This window comes from Cygnus olor, chromosome 3 (genome assembly GCF_009769625.2).
Source record: "Cygnus olor isolate bCygOlo1 chromosome 3, bCygOlo1.pri.v2, whole genome shotgun sequence".
Taxonomy (NCBI): Eukaryota; Metazoa; Chordata; class Aves; order Anseriformes; family Anatidae; genus Cygnus; species Cygnus olor.
Window position 1 is genome coordinate 103,659,058 of NC_049171.1, and position 17,384 is coordinate 103,676,441.

At 48.1% G+C, this 17,384-nt stretch overlaps 1 long non-coding RNA gene across 4 annotated transcripts; it reads left to right on the top strand.

Moving 5' to 3' along the window:
• Positions 1–1,854: 1,854 nt before the first annotated feature.
• On the top strand, positions 1,855–13,498 carry LOC121067972. Of its 4 annotated transcripts, none has more exons than XR_005818537.1 (5): positions 1,855–2,062; positions 2,191–2,289; positions 2,907–3,040; positions 8,291–8,522; positions 9,590–13,497. It is a non-coding gene; the product is annotated as an uncharacterized LOC121067972 (long non-coding RNA). The 4 variants fall into 4 exon arrangements; XR_005818536.1 differs by having other exon boundaries at positions 1,856–2,062; positions 9,002–13,498; XR_005818534.1 differs by having other exon boundaries at positions 1,856–2,062; positions 8,291–13,498.
• Positions 13,499–17,384: the final 3,886 nt, after the last annotated feature.

Consider the following 17,384-nt stretch of genomic DNA (forward strand, 5'->3'; position numbering starts at 1 on the left):
TGAGGTTGGAAGGGACCTCTGAAGATCATCTAGTCTAACACCCCCACAGCGAGCAGGATCACCTAGAGCGCATTGCACCAGATGGCGTCCAGGCGAGTTTTTGAATGTCTCCAGAGAAGGAGACTCCACAACCTCTCTGGGCAACCTGTCCCAGTGCTCTGTCACCCTCACAGTAAAGAAGTGCCTTCATATTCAGCTGGGACTTCCTGTGCTTCAGTTTGTGCCCCTTGCCTCTCATCCTCTTGCTGGGCACAACTGAAAAGAGACTGGCTCCATGCTCTTGACACCCTCCCCTTAGATATTTATACACATTCACGAGGTCTCCTCTCAGTCTCCTCTTTTCCAAGCTGAACAGGCCCTGTACTCAGCCTATCCTCATAAAACAGGTGTTCCAATCCTCTGATCATAGCCCTCCTCTGGACTCGCTCCAGTAGTTTGGTGCCCCAGGGAGCTGAAATGCTTATCTCTCATGCTGTGTGTATATGTATAGAAGCATGTCTTTCATTCAACTCAGGCCCTCACGGGGCAGACTGAAGGGCCTCCCCAGCACACAGTTCCTCAGAAATTGGTGTGCAGTCCCATAACTTATCACCGGTGGGCCTGGTTTTGTCCCATTCCCACTTGAAATCTAGTTTAAAGCCCTGTCAATCAGCCCTGCTAACTCATGGGCAAAAATCCTTTTCCTCCTATGAGAAAGGTGCTCCCCATCAGGAGTCAGTAGGCCTCCCACCTCCCACAGCTGTGCTCTCTGCTGTCATATGGTACTGGCATTCACTGCCCTCTTTGTCACTTGTGCACCCTAGGGGGTGCCTTTGAAAAAACAGGGGGTGTGGGGGTGCTTCCACAGAACACATCTGCCCCGCTGCCAATGGGCTCAGCGAGTGACTGTAAAATGGCAGCTATGCCCCACATAAATAACCTGCCGCTGCTGCCTCGTCAGCTACCTTTGCCAGGGCTGCTGGGTCCTGGTGACTCGATCAGCTACCTCGAGTGGCCTTGATGCAGGAAACCCTCTGCACGCCATAATCCCACCCTACCATGATCCCCCCCTACACTGCATAACGTGTCTGCCCCGGAGTTGGTCACCTTGGCGAGTGCCTTTAAAATGGCAGCTCCTTGCTTTTTTTTGTGGAACTGGTTCTTAAACGAGTGGTTTGCTGGTCTACAATTTTGCAGTTGCCCTTTCCTGTGTCTTGACCGTTACCTTGTTGTTGCTGTTGACACACTCTCCTTTTTTTTGAGCCCCAGAGCATATCTGTTGTGTAGGGGCACTTCAGGGGCAAGGGGGAAGATTCCTCACTCTGCTCTGAGCAGAGACAAGGGTCCTGCCTCCCTTGTCTTGCAAGTCTGTCAATTCTGCCAGTTTCAGTTTGGGAGCCATTTTACCACCCCCTTGTGAGGACTTAAGACATGGTTGTTGCTCAGCACATGATACCACGCATTGGTCTCTCTCTCGGATTCCTGGATGTATTGTGGGCTGCCGAGCTCCTCTCGCAACCTAGTGACTTGCTCAGAGAGTGCATCTGTCTGGTCACACTTGCACCCACGACACCCAACTCTGCCTTCAGGCCCTAGGAGGACCTACAAATATTGCAGTTCCCTGTAATGGGTGGTCTGGGCAGCACTTTCAGTCCTTGGGAAGCCTGTGCGGGTAGAGGCGTCTCGGGGTGGGGGTGGGGGGTGTCATGGCCCCTCCGTCGGGGTTTCAGTCTCGGCCCGGCAGGTGCGACGTGCTGAGACCGTTTTTGTTTCACTGGAAAGCCGCTTCGTGGTGCTCTGCTCCCAGCAGAGACGGAAGCCATCGGCCCACCGCCCTGCCGTGCCGCGCCCTGCCTGACGGACTCGCCGCGCTCCCCAGGGGCCGCCTTTGTACGGCGGCGTGGGGGGGGCGCTCCCGGCTCCGACCGCGCCTCGTCAGGGCGGATCTGCCCCGGAGCGGGTCGCATCGGCATAAGGAAGAAATTCTTCACCCTGAGGTACTGGGAGTTTCCCATTTTCTTTCTCCTCCAGCTCCTCCAGAAGCTGCTGCCAGCCCTCCACTCCTGTCGGTGGCACCTGGCAGGTGAGGAAGTTCAGCTTGATGCTCACCCTTACCCCTGAGAGTAGAAGTGCTTGCGCCTCCCCACTTGTTAGAAGCACGGCAGCTTTGCTTGAATCACTGTAGAAAGCGCTCACTCTCTATTTCCTGAGGCGCTCCATGTGAAGGAAGGTGTCCAGCATCAAAGTGAAATACATCTCACTTTGCCTTGGAGGCCAGGTCACCTGGAGAACACTGTCTGAACATGGGAGGTGAGAGAAGCCTGTAGTGGACCACTGCCCCAAGCCAGCACCCCAGCACAGGATGATGTGGCAGGCTCTTTTCCGATTATTCCAGTTTCATGGGGTTATAAAGCAGTGTTGTTCCTGTCAGTGAGCTCTCTGGGCTGCCTCCCTGTGACTGTTAGAGCTCATGGATGCCCAGACCCTGCTTTCCCTAATTGTGGCGTTCAAACACAGATCCTGACTATAGCTTTGTGCTGTGGATCCAGTTCTCTGCTAAATCAGTATTTCTGTTTTTAACTCTTCACTTGCAACTGAGCTTAACTGAGGTGAACTTGCAAAGGGGAAATAGAGTCAGAAATATTTTAAGACCAAGCAGTGGTAAATTGGTTTGTAAATACAAATGCACAACTCCCTGCAAACAACAGCCTTTGGATCTGTTAATTGTTTAACATCAGATATTAAAATATGACAATAATTATATGCCAAACAAAGGAATTATTCTCCACAGCTAGGGGTGATACAGGAATCCAAATTACATGGTTTCTTGCATCACTTGGCCTTGGGGGGATCATTAGTTTGATCGTTTCTTCTGGGTCCTTGGGAAGTTAAATATTTTTCACTGATTCAGGGATGCTTCAACACAGGGAGATGAGCCGTTTTCAAAATTAGGAAGAAGGGGCACTGGGAATGCAGGAGAAGAATGCAGCAGTGACTGAAGCTATCCCGAGGTCATCTTGAATACACCCAGCCTCAGACCAACAACATCTGCAAAATACAGGTAGGCTTTGCCCTGTATTGTCAGGGACTGGAGGGAGCAGGCATTTTTCAGGCAGCGGATGCACAGGTTTACTCAGCCGTGGCCCCCTCCAGCTCCCTGGTCCTCCCATCTCCCCACACTGAAGCTTTCCAGTGTTACCTCTTGGAGTTTGACACCTGATTCCCCACCACACCTGAGAATAAAGGACCATACTAGGGACATGAAGCTGCAAGGCTCCACACCAAGAGCTTTTTCTGCAGTGTGGAGCAGCTTAGCCTTGCTGTTTTTGCTGGGATGTTACCTTCTTGGCCAGGGACCAGGCTCTGGAGAAGTAGCCTCCAGGTCGTGAGGGTGGGAATGCTGAGGGTGACTGAAATGATGATTCAGGGAATGAAGCACATTGCAGCACTGTTCTGTGAGCCGAACTCTGTACCAGTGAACAGGTGTAGACCTGGAAGATGGGTGTCAGGAACTCTCTGTGTTGATTTAAGACAAAACACACCCAGAGGTGTGTGTAAAAACACACTGCTATGGTGCAGAGAGAAGAAAGGAATCTCTTCTTTCTCTGTCTAACTTGTACCTGCCATTTAAATGATTAAAACAGTGATTTTTTAAATTATTTTTTATTTGTTTGGTGCTGGAAACCTTTCTCAAATGTCTGTTGACACTCTTCAAATTTAAACTTATTGCTAGGCTTTCCTCACTCTTCTACCATGGACCTCTTAGAAATGGCCAACAGATTGCAATCTGAAAGGCTTTCTGCTCCGTCTTGTAGAGGGACAGCACCGTTTTTAGGCTAGAGTTTGAGCCAGACAGGAAAATGCACTTGCATCCCACTATTTAACATGACGATACAGTGGAATTAAGGAATTTATGTGAAGCTTCACCTCTGAGTCCTTATTTAGGAAAACTCTTACTGCCATGACTGTGAGAAAAAGTGATTCTTTAAACCAGTAAAAAAAAAAAAAAGATTCTTTAAACCAGTAAAAGGATAACATAATTGAGTTTATGCAGATTTAGCCCCATTGATGACTCAAGCTGGGTTGCCTTGGGCTTAGGTTTTTGTTTTTTTTTTTTCTTTTTTCTCATAGGATGCAAATGGTTTGGAGATATTCTTCTGTGTCAATAAGCATTCTCGTCTTCAACGTTTTCACATTCCTCCTACACTTCAAAATTTTGCAGAGCATTGTTTTGTGTGACCATGACCTGACCAAAGCACTGTGCCGATCCACCTCCATTGTTCCTCCATGTGCCAGCCTTTGTGGTGCGCGTGTGTGAGCAGAGGAAGGCAGATCCTGCTGCCTGCTTGTGGGAAAGTGTTCTTTTCTAAGTGATGGTAAACACTGCCTAATTCAGCAAGAGATATTTTTACACTGGAAGTAAAGGAAAAGCAAGATAGGAAGCTTTCTTTTCTCCTGTTTTTTTGTTTGGAAGGCTACCGTTTGGAAACTAAGAGAGGACATCTAAGCTGGACCAATCACTCTGTAGAAATGTGGGAGCAGCCAGAGGAGGAGCAAGCTGCCCTGCTTCTAGAGCAGACAGTTGTGGGGTGAGCGGATCTTCCCGGTGCACCAGGTCCATATCCATCTTTTCCAGCACTCACATCCAGTGCTGCTACTGAAACACCAGTGCTAGGTTGGTTGGTGGTGGGTTACGGAGGTGGAGGTTTAGGTTGGAAGCAGCATACTGGGTTTAGGCAGGTAATGCTAGCAGGAGACAGCCACCATCCTGTGCAGCAGCAGCATCCTGGGACTGGTCAGTGCTGGATCAGAAAGGGAAGGGAAGGAAAGGAAAGGAAAAAGTTCACATCGCGTCCAAGGAGTGGAGCAGGTAGGACAATGTTCAGAGGGGTTGTAGAACTCCAGCGCTTCCTGTTTTCCTGTGGGCAGGAGCTGTGATTGTCACATTATTCAGCTTCTCATCCTGGGAGGAAGACAGTATCAGGCTGTGCCGGGGCAGCAGGATGTTTATGTGACAGACTGAGTCAAGGTACTGCTTTTAATACTCTCCGGAGCAGAGTCATTGGGGGAAACGTACATTTTAGATTATATTTGTGTTTTTTTTTTAAAGGGAGTCATAAACATCCAAAGTGCTTTGCAACCACCATTCAGGCTGCACAGCTAGCTGCCAGCACCGAGTGCCATTCTTTCTAAAGCCATTACACAAGAATTGTACAAGGTGCCATCAAATATTGTAATTTACTGAGGATTTGTATGATTAGTGAAGTTCAGTTAAGCTTTGCTTAATTACTACGTCAGCTGTTAAACTGATCATTGTCTGCATCCATACAAGCACCACACCGTAATAAGGAGGGGACTGAGATGTGACTGGGGTTCCTGCAGGCCCAGCCATCACAGGTCTTCATCCCATGCCTCACCACACCCTGTTTGGCTTTTAAAACACCATAGCATGTAGGGGGCTGAAAGAAACCAGAAGCATGTGCAGACAAACAGACAAGACAGTGCCTATATGTGTGGTAATTTGGAATATCCAGCCCTTCACATTTTCTTTCTCATTTATTTTGAATATGAAACAACTGTCACCCTATTGTGTTCCTTAATATCATGTTCTTGAGGGTGGGACTCTCAGTTGGGCATTGCTGTCAGCCCGGCATTTCTCTCCTCGTGTCAAAAGTCCTTCCCTTTTGGTGGGACTCACAGCTGGGGTTACAACTGCTGCTCCCCATTCAACACTTGGGCAGCTCCTGTTGCCCCGACACTGACCTTAGCCAAAATATTGGGTTCAGCTTGTCTGTGACTGCTCTGGACTCATCCTAATGGACACTGGGATTTATGGGGGGAGCCAGGAGGCTGAGGCTGAAACACCTTGGAGGAACCTGGCCCTTCTGCATACCTGAGGTGCAGAAACCCTGCGGCCACTGCTGGTGGAGAACCTGCTCCTGCTGGATGAGTGTGTCCTGAGGGAAAGGCAAGCTGCAAAAGCACTGCCGAGGCTCCTGCAGGACAGGTTCCCGTGGAGGGATGTTTGAACCTCCCAAAACTGGTGTAAGGGCAGCATACCACTTCGCGGTCATGCAGGGGGCTGCAGCAAACCCTGGGAAATTGATGTCATTTTAGCCCAAAGACCTGGACTGCTGAGATGTCTGTCCATTGCTCCTGGCCTTTCCCGTGGGAATAATGCCAGGTTGGTTGTTGAATTTTCTTGATTGCTCATTCAGCATCTTCTCAAATACTCAGAGATCTCTGCTGTTAGGGTGATTTTTAGGGAGAGGCAGTCAGGCAGGCTTAGGCTATCTCCACACCTGGCTTTGCGGGATGTTACTGCTTATGGATGAGTAACATTTCTAGGAACTTGGGAGAGTCTGCTCCTAACTGTGTTAATATACCAGAAGTGGCAGGGGAAAACAGGTTTAAGATCTGTTTGGTTTACATTTTTTTTTTCTCAGACAATAACCCACCAAATATTCCCAGGTCGTTTATATTTAGATAAGGCTGTGCAGTGTCCTGTGAAAGGAAAGTGACACATCTACTGCTCTGGGGGCAAGACAGCGTGGGACAAACAGACCTGACTGAAGTGAGGCACAGCGACAATAAATGATGCCACGGATGCAGGAGACTGCATCAAACACACAGTACCTGTGCGGGGACACCCACCTATCCAGGGCCAGGTCCTGTGGGGTGGAGCCCACTCCCATCTGACCGTGCAGTGGGATGAAACCTCTGGATACACCCTCCCCTGTATGCTGCCACACTCCTGGAGACCAAGTGCATACTTTAAATGTCTTTGTGGGAGCAGCCCGTTGTTGCTAGGTACAGGCAGGGAAATTATAAAAACAACCCCCCTCTTTTTCTTTTAATTGCTCATAGAGTAATTGCAGAGATTTTTGCTTGACAAGGAATAGGTTATGAGGCAAGGAAAACCTTCTAATTCTTCTTCTTCTTCCTCTTCCTCTTCTTCTTCTTCTTTTTCTTCTTCTGCTTCTTCTAATTCTGATTCTTCATTTCTGATTGACCATTGCTCTTGCCTAAAGCCTTGCAGCAGGCTTTGCCACTGGGAGCAAAGATGATGAAGGCACTGGAGAGGACTGGTGATGGAGGCGTGGTGTTGGGCTCTGCCCCACACGGACTGGCCTCCTGGGGGAACGGCACACATGGCTTGTTTTTGTCCCGAGGGTGGGCAAACCAGGAGGGAACGGGAGGTGATAGTGGGGCCTGCATACCAAAACAGCATTTTTAGCAGCTGGGCAGAATGAGCTTGTCTCACTGCTGGGACTGATTTGGGAGTGCTGTCCCTGCCCTGGACCTTCAAGTTTAAGTGGAGCACTGAAATGCCTCTGAAGACCTGGCCACAGGATTGTTTGAACCCACAGGCCGATTTGGTTGCTGCAGTACATTCCCACTCCTGTTTTCCCTCCGGGGCAGCCCCTTTGTGGAGAACGATGTGGGTGCCCCATGGAAGCTGCCAGTGCTGGCTGCACCCAAAAATACTCCTGCTCTGAAGGGGCAGAGTTCAGTCCCAGCAGCACAGCCCTGCCTTGGGTAAGGTGAGCAATGTACAGGCACTACCGGCTGTGGGCACTGCCACGAGAGAAACAGCTGTGACAAACCTTACATTTTGATTTTCATTTCATTAATAAAAGCGATGCAATAGCAACTCTTTGATACATCAGCACTTGGTCCTATTTAAATATTTTAATCTTTGTAGTGGGACAGGTTGTTTTTAGAAAGCAGACTAACACTCGTGCACACACAGCAGCGCTGCACACTTGCTGGCAATGACTGAGCCTGGGAGCTGGGTTAGCATACCGGGGCAGACCCGAAAGTCTCTGTTTCAGCTTTTTGTGGAGAAGTGATTGGTTTCCATCAGCATGAAATTTCCCGCAGTTACAGGACACTTCCCCATACGCTGAAGGGCCAAGCTTTTTCTGAGGTGGTTGATGCACATGAGAGAATCGGGATTTATTTTTCAAAGGAAAAAAAATAAAAATATGCACTTTTCCTCTTCTCAGGGAAGACTATCAAAATCTTTCTTATGTGCCATTAGGAAAGACTTTCTGGGAATTGAGCAAACCAAAAGTTTTGTGTGTCTGGTGCAAATAGTGGTGGTAGGGTGTGGGGGGGGTGGGCAGCTGTGTTCTCTCTACATAGCACGTGTTGTCAATGTGTGGGAGAGCAAAACCTCATGTTGGTCCGATTTTATGGTGCTCCAGGAAAAGCTCAATGCCTGCTGTTGTGCCAAGCTGCAAGCTGAGGTTCCCTGCACACTCTGCAGGGTTTTTATTTTCATTTTTATTTTATTTTTTTTTTTCAGAGTGTTTCCCAAAGCAGCAGAAGGGGATCTGCCCTGCAGCAAGCTTTATTCACTGCATTTGCCATCCACCCCCAGTTATTACCAGTTGCTGATGCAGGGAACAAAGGCAGGTATCCCCACTATACACAACTCCAGCAGAGCTTAAAACGACCGCATCTCCTCCAGCAGAAGCCCTGAAGCATATACAGGATGAAGGCCTGATGCTCAGCCAAGCACTGATGCTCACCATCAGGTGCAGGATGCTTGTGTTTTGGGCTGCAAGCCCTGTCCTCTGCTTCAGCAGCACCCTGGAGTGGCTCCTCCTGCCCCCAAAGTGAGGTGCAGACTGAGCTGGGGAAGCAAAAACATGGGGAGCAGGGTGGGGGAGGAATGCATCTGGGGCTGCGGCGGTGGCAGCGGTATACAGGAGTGTGGGAGCGGGCACAGGGAGTGGAAGGGGTGGGGGGGATGACTCTTCTCCAGCACTTATATTTATCTCCTCATTAGTGACCCAGCTCAAAGGGCAGGACGCAACTCCAAGCCCGAGAAATTTGTTGTTTTTTTGCAAACACCTACCTGAGAAGGATGCAAAGCTTAACTCCACTACTAAAAATATTCAGACAAAACAGATTTTCTAAAACAGTTATGGAAATGCTAAATTTGGTTGTTGTTTATCTCGGGGCGGGGGAGGGGGGTGGTGGTCACATCTGCTTTATTTTTTTTTCCCCTAAGGCAAAGCAGAAGCAATGTCAATACCGACCACTGCTCATCCTATCCTTTCTGCTGCTGCACTTTGAAGAGCCCATCAATAATCCTACAGGCACCAGCTTTCCAAGGAGATGGCCCCACAGAAAAACAGGAATCCCTTATCGGATGGCAGGAAATTCTATTTTTACATGGAGTTCAGATTAAAAATAAAAAGGGAAGATACGCACAGGACTTGCGGGCTAAAATTAAACCTTTATATTCTCCCCTGCTGCTCCCGCTGCTCTCCATATGGAGAAAGCAGTGATGTATGCCAAGAAGGAGGCTGCTGGTGCTGGCTGCGCTTGGTGGGTTTTGCCCTGCTGCAGTTATCATAGCTTAGCAGCAGGCTTTATGAGTGTGGATTAATTAAAGCACCCTGGATCTCTGCTGTGGGCAAGCCATGTGCCCCGGGCAAGCAGAAAGAGTTTTTTTTCTCAGATTATTTACATGGGTCCTTGTCCTCTCTCCGATCGGAGGGATTTGGTGTCTGACTGCCCCAAGAGCAGCCCTGTCTCGTGCCCAGACCGAGTCTTTCTGTGACTGAACATTTCTGTGCTTTGGGATTTCTTCCAGGCTGTGCCAGGCTTACCAGCTCTGCGGGCTTGGTGACACTGCTGCAAGTCTCATAGGCACCATCATCGGCAAGGACGGCTCTGGTGGCACCTCGTTAATTCTGTTAGGAAGCAGCCAGCTCCTTTCAAGCTTACCTGCATTGGCTCTGCAGAGCTGCACCGCGTACTGAAGGTCTTTTTGCTTGGCTTGCAGAAAGCAATTAAAACATACCCAGCAAAGTCACCCCGCACAGGGTGCACATCTCCTCGTTGATCACGCTGATGTTTTTTTATCTGTGTGTGGTTTATGCATATGTGTAATCTACCACCTGCCTGGGAAAGCCCCTTTCAAATGCAAATGGGAAGCAGGAAGGTTTCTGAGCTCAGCTGGGGGCTTGTCACACTACCAGAGTTTCTGTGAGAGACGCTGTGACCCTGCTGAGGGCTGTAAACAGCAGAAAAGGATTCTCGCAGATATCCTCTGCTTGCTTTACCAGCGCCCAGCCAGGAGTGTGGGTTTTGGGGCTTGGAGCACAACAGGTTACGTTGACACAGCCCAGAAAAGCAAGGAGTCACCAAATGTCAGAGAGAAGGATGCAAAAGGTGTTCGGCTAGGATAAATAGCATGTGCAACCTGGGTGTCTGGAAGCTCAGCAGGAGTGCCTGTGCTGAGCTCAGGGAGGTCACAGCCTTGGCTCACCTGGTACCACCAGCCAGCTCTGGCCATGCAATGCCTCTGCACAACAACAACAACTCTGATTTCTTCCTTCTGAGAGGGAAAAAGCAAAAGCTGGTCTGAGTGTGATGACCCAGAAGTGCTCTTCTGCAGCAAAACTTTGCTCCAAGCCTTTAGCTCGCAGCCTCGTTCAAGGAAGGGAAGGCCAGAACAAACAAAACAGATCAGGGCAACCTGAGGTAGTCAAACAACCACCAGACAGAGGCCTAACTTGCCAGGTGAATGAGGGTTTGGGAACAGAATTTGTTTCACCTGTGCTGCTCTCCTCCTACTTAACACAATTACAGGAAGGTTTGAAAAGGGAGGATGATGCAATTTTTTTTCTCTTTCCTCTGTGGAGAGCCAGGTTGTGTGGATGTATGAGTGCTAAGGTAAGATGGTTAATTTGGGGGGGGGGGGAGAATGATGATGAGAAGGTGTTTGGTGCTGTTTTTGGAAATACTTGATGGTCTCAGGCTGGACTGGGCTGCTCGGCTTGTTGGCTGTGGTGCTTGCCGTGCTATTGTTTCTAGAAGGTAGCTCTTTATCACTAGCAGGTGGTATGGCTGCCTCTGCTCCTGCCTGGCCTTTTTAGTACCACTTTTTGAATTTTAATGCCATGACATCGTTTGCTTCACCTATCTTCTTGCACACTGAAGTGGGTATGCAGCGAGAGCTGCTGCCGCCTTTGCTAGCCTCTATGGGCAAGAAATTAAACCATGCTGGGCAAGCCCACGTGTGAATAACTGTGTGTGGTTCACACACAAGTGAAAGTGATTGTCTGAAAGCACAAGAAATGCAAGTCTGAGATCTGTGCTGCATTGTGCGAGCACTCTGCAAGTACTCGCTTTTGTTCCTTGCTGTAAGATTGAGTGGTGAAACTTGATCTGAAGAAGCGATGCAAAACAGTGTCTCTTAAAAAAAGTACTGATCAGAAAGCTGTTGTTCCTCCATGGCGGTGTAATCTATTTCAGTTTTCACACTTTAAAATTAGCTTGTTTGTGAGTTAAAACTTTTGATTTGCAAAATGGTTCCTGGATGTTTTGCCTACTTGAAGTCACTTTCACGGCTGTCCAGGCTGCTCCTGTGTGTAGAGAATTTGCAGGTTGTGTGTGTGGCTGACTTCTGCCTCTGCTTTTCTGAGGGGCAGAGGTTATGGGCTGGATGAAAAATAGCATTTTGAAAAAAGAGAAAAAGGCACTTTTACTTTCCTTTCTGGAGTGGACTGTATTGCAAGTTGATTATTTTAATGAGAGATGACTTCAGGGGATTAAGTGTTAAAACCTAATGCGTGAATCTGCTTAATTGTAGGGGGGATGTCACTTGTCAGTACTTAATGTTGAATAAAATGCGTGTAATGGTTTTTTCTCTTCTCTGAAGAAGAGAGACTTGTGAGTACGTTTATCCAGAGGTGCTTGTGAGCATGTTGGAGTTGGATGACCTTTAAGGTCCCTTCCAACCCAGACCATTCTCGGATAAAACCTTTGGGCTGGGATAGGGGCAGGGACTGAGTTCTCCAGCAGAAGTCCCTCAGGCAGGCCAGCACTTAGAAGGAAGGGTCCAACAGGACCATGTTCCTGTCTCTGATGTAGCCTGTTAGGCACAGAACTGGTGTGGGACTTGGGTAGTGTGAAAATACAACACATGAGAGGAAAGGGATCAGGAAAGGACTGATGGTGTGTGCAGAAGTCACCCAGTCATCCCTAAGCAGTGGTGGACTTGAGCCATGCATCTCACCTGTTTCCCAAGTGGATGTGCTTGGTTTTTGTTTTTGGAGTTGGTCTGTGTTCTGTATTCAGCAGAACAGCCTATTATGCAACACAACGTGTTTGGGGGAGGCAAAATAAACTGTATCTGATTGCCCTTCCTTTTACGAGAAGGTTGAGAGAGTTGATTTTTATTAAAAACCAACAGAACATAAAAAGCTACTACCATCCAAAACAAACCAGGAAACTCTTATCAGCTTGCCAGGAAGGTCTGTTGCTTTGTGGAAGTGTTACTGGACAGTCATTGCTATGTTCATCGGTTGTTTGCAAAATAATTTATTGTTTTCAGATGGGTGTCAAATCTTCCATGCAAAGCAGGGAAGAGGCCCTAAAGTTGCAAAGGGTGGTTGTAGGAGAAGAGGGCTGAGGGGAAATACCATGGAACAGGATTTGGATTATCTCCCTACATATTTTTACAATGATAAGAATTTCATTGTATTCTGTTGTAAGTTATGATCCTGTTTTTGTTCTGTGTTCAGATCAGGAAACAACAAACCTATGTCTTAAAAATAATAAAAATAAAAATAAAGCCTAATCTTCAGTGACGTTGTCATTCAGCAGCAGTAATCAAGGGACTCAGGATGATATGTGATTTCTAAATCGCTGCCCTATAAAATGCTGTGTGCTTTTGTTACCAATGTGTGCGTGTGTCTCTGTGTGTAAAGCTATCCAACTCTACAACCTCAGGGGTGCTTGGCTGCTGCTTTCATTCCCTGTTTCTGGTGTGCCCATCTCTGACAGAGGGCTTGGTAATGTCCAAAGGGCATTTATTATAAAACTGTGTTCCTCTGCAGTGTCTCCCGATTAAAAAAAATAAATAAAAGTGGTCTGCAGTAAAATGTATCTGGTAACTCAGCGTGAGTGCTTTACTAAATAGATCTGGAGCTTGCAATGCAGATCTGTCAGGTGTTTGTGCTGACCAGAGCTGCCTCCTTGTCCGCTGTTTGCTTTTTTTTCTTCTCTGGTATATCCATTTGAGTATCTGTGGGTTGCAGTTACAGCAGTGGAGCTGTCTGGCATGCAGTCAGCTGCACGGGGCATGCACGATGAGAAGGCGGCAGCGTGGTGCTCTTCCAGAGTTACCACGTTTGTAGTACTGACTGAAGCGTTCATTTGCTTACCTTTAATTTGTGCTGGAAAATCCCGTTTGATGGAAAAAAAAAATAAAAATCTGTCTGGAAATCTGAACTTCTGGGTGACAAAGGGGGTGGGTGGAAGAAAATGATTTCAGACAGGCGCTCTGAACTACCTGCCTCACTCCTCCTCCTCTCCCTAGTCACTGCGTGCTCTCACTGGTGCAGCAGCAGCCAGTCCTCAGACCGGAGAAGTGAACAGCTTGCTACGGGCATTGCACTAGTAGGGCTAGTTCAGATTCATCGCAGGTAGTGGTGGCACACTTGGGAATCCAGATATGCTTATGGGCTTCTGATTCAAATCCCCTTCTGAAAAATCTTTAAATACGAATATCAATTTTATTCCCTTCACTTTTAAAATGATAGCCTTAAAACCAGAGCTCTGGGTAAAGAAGTGAGTATACCAGTGCTCCTGGAAAAGGGTGTGATTTCATGCTCAAGTCTTTGGTCAAGCCTAGTTGGAGTACTGATACGAGGTAGAGTGTAACAACTGCACTCGTGTGTGAGTCCTTTATTCCCTCTTTATGTGCACTGACCTCTCTACCAGAGCATCTGAAGAAATTTCTCTGAAACCCTGTGAACAGTCAGTGATCCTTTTCTTCTCCCTGGACTGAATTCAGGATTCTCACAGGGACTTCTGTAGGAAGTAAACAGCTGATCGCTGTGGCTCTAAGGATCCCTCTTCCTCTCCTTGTACCTCTGTGCCTTTCTCATTTTCCACTGGCAAATGTCAAGAGCCTCGGATATGTAGTTGAATTTCTTATTTTTGGCTGGGTGGGGGTTAGATGCTCTGAGAACAGGCCCAACCAACACTGGAGGTGGAAGCTAGGTCTGAGCATCCACCCTCAGTGGGGCAAGGGCAAGCCTGTGGGCCCCGTGTTGTCCTGACCCCAGCAGCCTCCCCACCTGAATCAGAGCTCTGATACCTGTCTGCAGCAAGGCGCGAGTGACCTGGGGATGAGAGCGTGGATGCCTGCACGTGCCTTGGGCCGTGGCCAGTGGCCCGTGGGGCTTGGAAGGTGGGTGGGGAGGGTTGCCTCAGCTTCTGTTCCCAGCAGTCCTCCTGGAAGGAAGCAGTAAGAGGCTGTCAGTCCGCCTTTCTCTGTGAAATTAGCGAGGCAGGCTCTCTGAAGGAGATTGTTAGAAATATTTGTTGCCTTAGGTTATCCCTAACAGGGCTGGGGTGGAGTTTGCCAGAAAGGACGATGTGTCCCCGTTTGTCACGTTAGCAGTTTATAATCTCCTGCTCTGCGTGGCTTGTTTCTCTCGCCCATGGAGGAGATGCCCGTGCTTCCTGCGTGGTGGGGAACAGACAGCAGTTTCAGGGTTACACCAACCCTTCGTGGAAGCATGAGCAGCCTTCACAGAGCTCTGCTTCCACCAGCCTGCACACGCACTGCACCCTGGCTGACTTCCAGCATCTTTCTTTCCTCCTACCACCTCATCCCACCTCCAGGTTGGTGCAGCTCCCTTCATGCCTTTGGCGGCGTTTCCCAAAGGCTGGGTTAGGAACAGCTCCTGCTGTGTTGTTTTTGGGATCCTGCCAGGGGCTGGCTTTCTCTGAGTGACAAGAGGACAATGCTCCATCAATTCTGCCTGTCTCAGAGGGTCTTGTTTTTTTTTTTTTTCCCCCTGCACAGGGTGGATAGGAGGCTGTACTTCCCCGCTTCCCTTGTGGGAGGAGGAGGGCAGAGTGGCCTGCTAAGAGGAATTGCTATGAGCAACCACAAACAAAGCCTGGAACTACTCCTCTCAGGTTCTCCCAAGAGCTTTTTGACCCAGGGTAGGGAAATGCTGCCAAGATTGCAATGATATGGTGCTTGGACCGAGGTGTGTAAATGATGAAGGGGGAGGGAAAAGCCTAGGCTTTGCCAATCCATAGGCAGCATGTGGGCTGTTCTCTGCTCTGTTCTGCTCAGTGCTGTCTGAGGCCTGAACAAGGATCCTCCCTAGCATCCTCTCTCACGCACACAGGGAGCATAGCTTGTAAGACTGAGAAAGTGCTGGAGGTGAAGGACTGGAGCAATTGAACCAGCAGAGCTTAAAGGCAGGCACTGCTGCCGAACCTCACTGCCTCATCTGCTGATGCTCCTGCGAGGTCTTTTCTGAAAGAAGTACTGTAAATGTTGCACAGACAGCTGCAGGCCATGTGTTATGGTTATCGAGAATGTCAAAGGCCTGAGGACTGTGGTCCTGGATGCTTACAAGACATTGAACTACTTTTGTTGTATAGCATCTCTGATGGCTACAGTTGGCAAGGCAAGCGCATGTATGGCTTTGTCAAGGAATGGTTGCTAGTTATGGCATGTGCCACCTGCCACAGGCCTCGGCTGAGGCATGTTGGAACCAGGGGGAAAAAGTAGGTCTTTGTGTACCATCGGTATTTGATCCGTAGGGAAGTGTTTGATCCCTGGGAAGTACACAGCCACTTTTATGGTGTAACTTGAGCCGTGGTTTCTTGGAAGACAGGATGGCCATCAGCCTCCTCTTACCATTTGGCAGGATGAGCCAGGGAAACTTTAAAGACAGTTGGAGAGGAATGCTGATGCTTATTTACCTGATGCAATTAGCTGCTTTTTCCATTTAAAACTCTATCAATACATACAGTGTTTGTGCTCCTGACCAGCGAAGGGAGCAGTGGAATGGGTGTGCCATGGTGAATGTGAGCCATGCCTGCTGGGGCTTTCTTCCATTTGGGTAGAGATGAATTGTTTCAAATTATGTTCATCCCACCTTAAATAGTGGCTTTGATACTTTGTCTGCACTGCCTGAGGGATTTGGAAAGCTACCCGGTGATTGACTTGCCTGCACTAGCTTTGAACTTATTAGTAGGTCAAGTTTCTAAACTGAGCCTTGTTCTCTGCCCAGTCTGTATAAGGAGAATAAAACCAGAAAGGTCTCTACGCACAATGAAGGAAAGGGAAAAAAGATGCTACGTTGCAAAAAATCCACAATAGTAAATGTGGATGTTGTAATCGAGCTGTTCCTCTCCTCAGTGCTGCTCTCCACAAGTGTCTCCAAACATACACCTCTCAAGCTTTGAAGGATATGAGGTCTTATAAGCCTAAGAAGAGGTTAGATAGTTAATTGTGTCCCTTGATCTGTGTAAATATGGAGTCACCTAAACCCTCTTCCCACAGCTGTCCTTATAGTAAGAGAAACACTGAAATAATAGCACAGGAGAAAGTTATCAATGAGGTGCTCTTAGATTAATTTTGGAGAAGTTTTTCCCCAGTTCTCACTGGGCGTTGTTGGAACGTTGTCAATCTACGTAAGACCAAATCGTCTGTAACTCTGTGTTCCCCAGCCAGAGGTTGTTATCATATGGACAAAACATTAAGGAACAGCGAGAGCAAGTTAAAGAACAGTTTTCAGATTTAAATCTGAATTTCATTGTTGTATGAAGTTTACATCAGAACTTAAGGTGATGGAAAAAGTGATTCTATCCTTTTGTTTGATTGCAAATCCCTCTGAACTCCAACATCCTGGCCAAGATCCAGCTCACAGAGATAATTGGTTCTTGTTAGACTACACCCCTCCTGAAGCTTTATTCAGTGAACGTAGTGTAATTACTACCCTTCCCCTCATATATGTGGTTGTACAGTGTCGTTCAGCCAAACTGTCCAGTTCCACAGTGGAAATCTTCATTTTAATGAAGCCCAGAGCATGTATTTTCAGATTTTTTTTCTCTAAATTCTTCCCAGAAAGGAACAGAAAGAGGAAGACCAAGTATGCTTCCTATTGAGAGAAAGAAGGGGTTTGTTCTTCTGACCTTGCGAAAGTTCTTCTGCCTGAGGACAGGCAGAGGGGAGTATGAGAGGATCAGAAGAGTGATACCAGTGTGTTCACGTGATACAATCCCCTACCCACAGCCGTAAGCAAATGCATAGGTTCCTCTGTACAACTTCCTGGGGAAACCTTGTTCAGTGGTTGAGAAATGCTCCTAGAAAAAGGAAGCACTGCTGGGTGCACACAGTCACTTTCAAGAGCGTGGTTCTGTGAACTGGCGAGAACCCTTCAGAAGGCTGCACGAACAGCCTGGAGTCCTGGTGCACTTAGGAAACCATTATCTTTCCCACATGTGTGCCGAATAGTGCGAGGTTACCCTAATAGTCATAACTCCAAGTAAGAGAAAGGGGGTGGGGAGTGATGACAGCTGCAGCTGCTGTCTGTGGAGATGGGCGCAGAAAAATGTGGACCTAT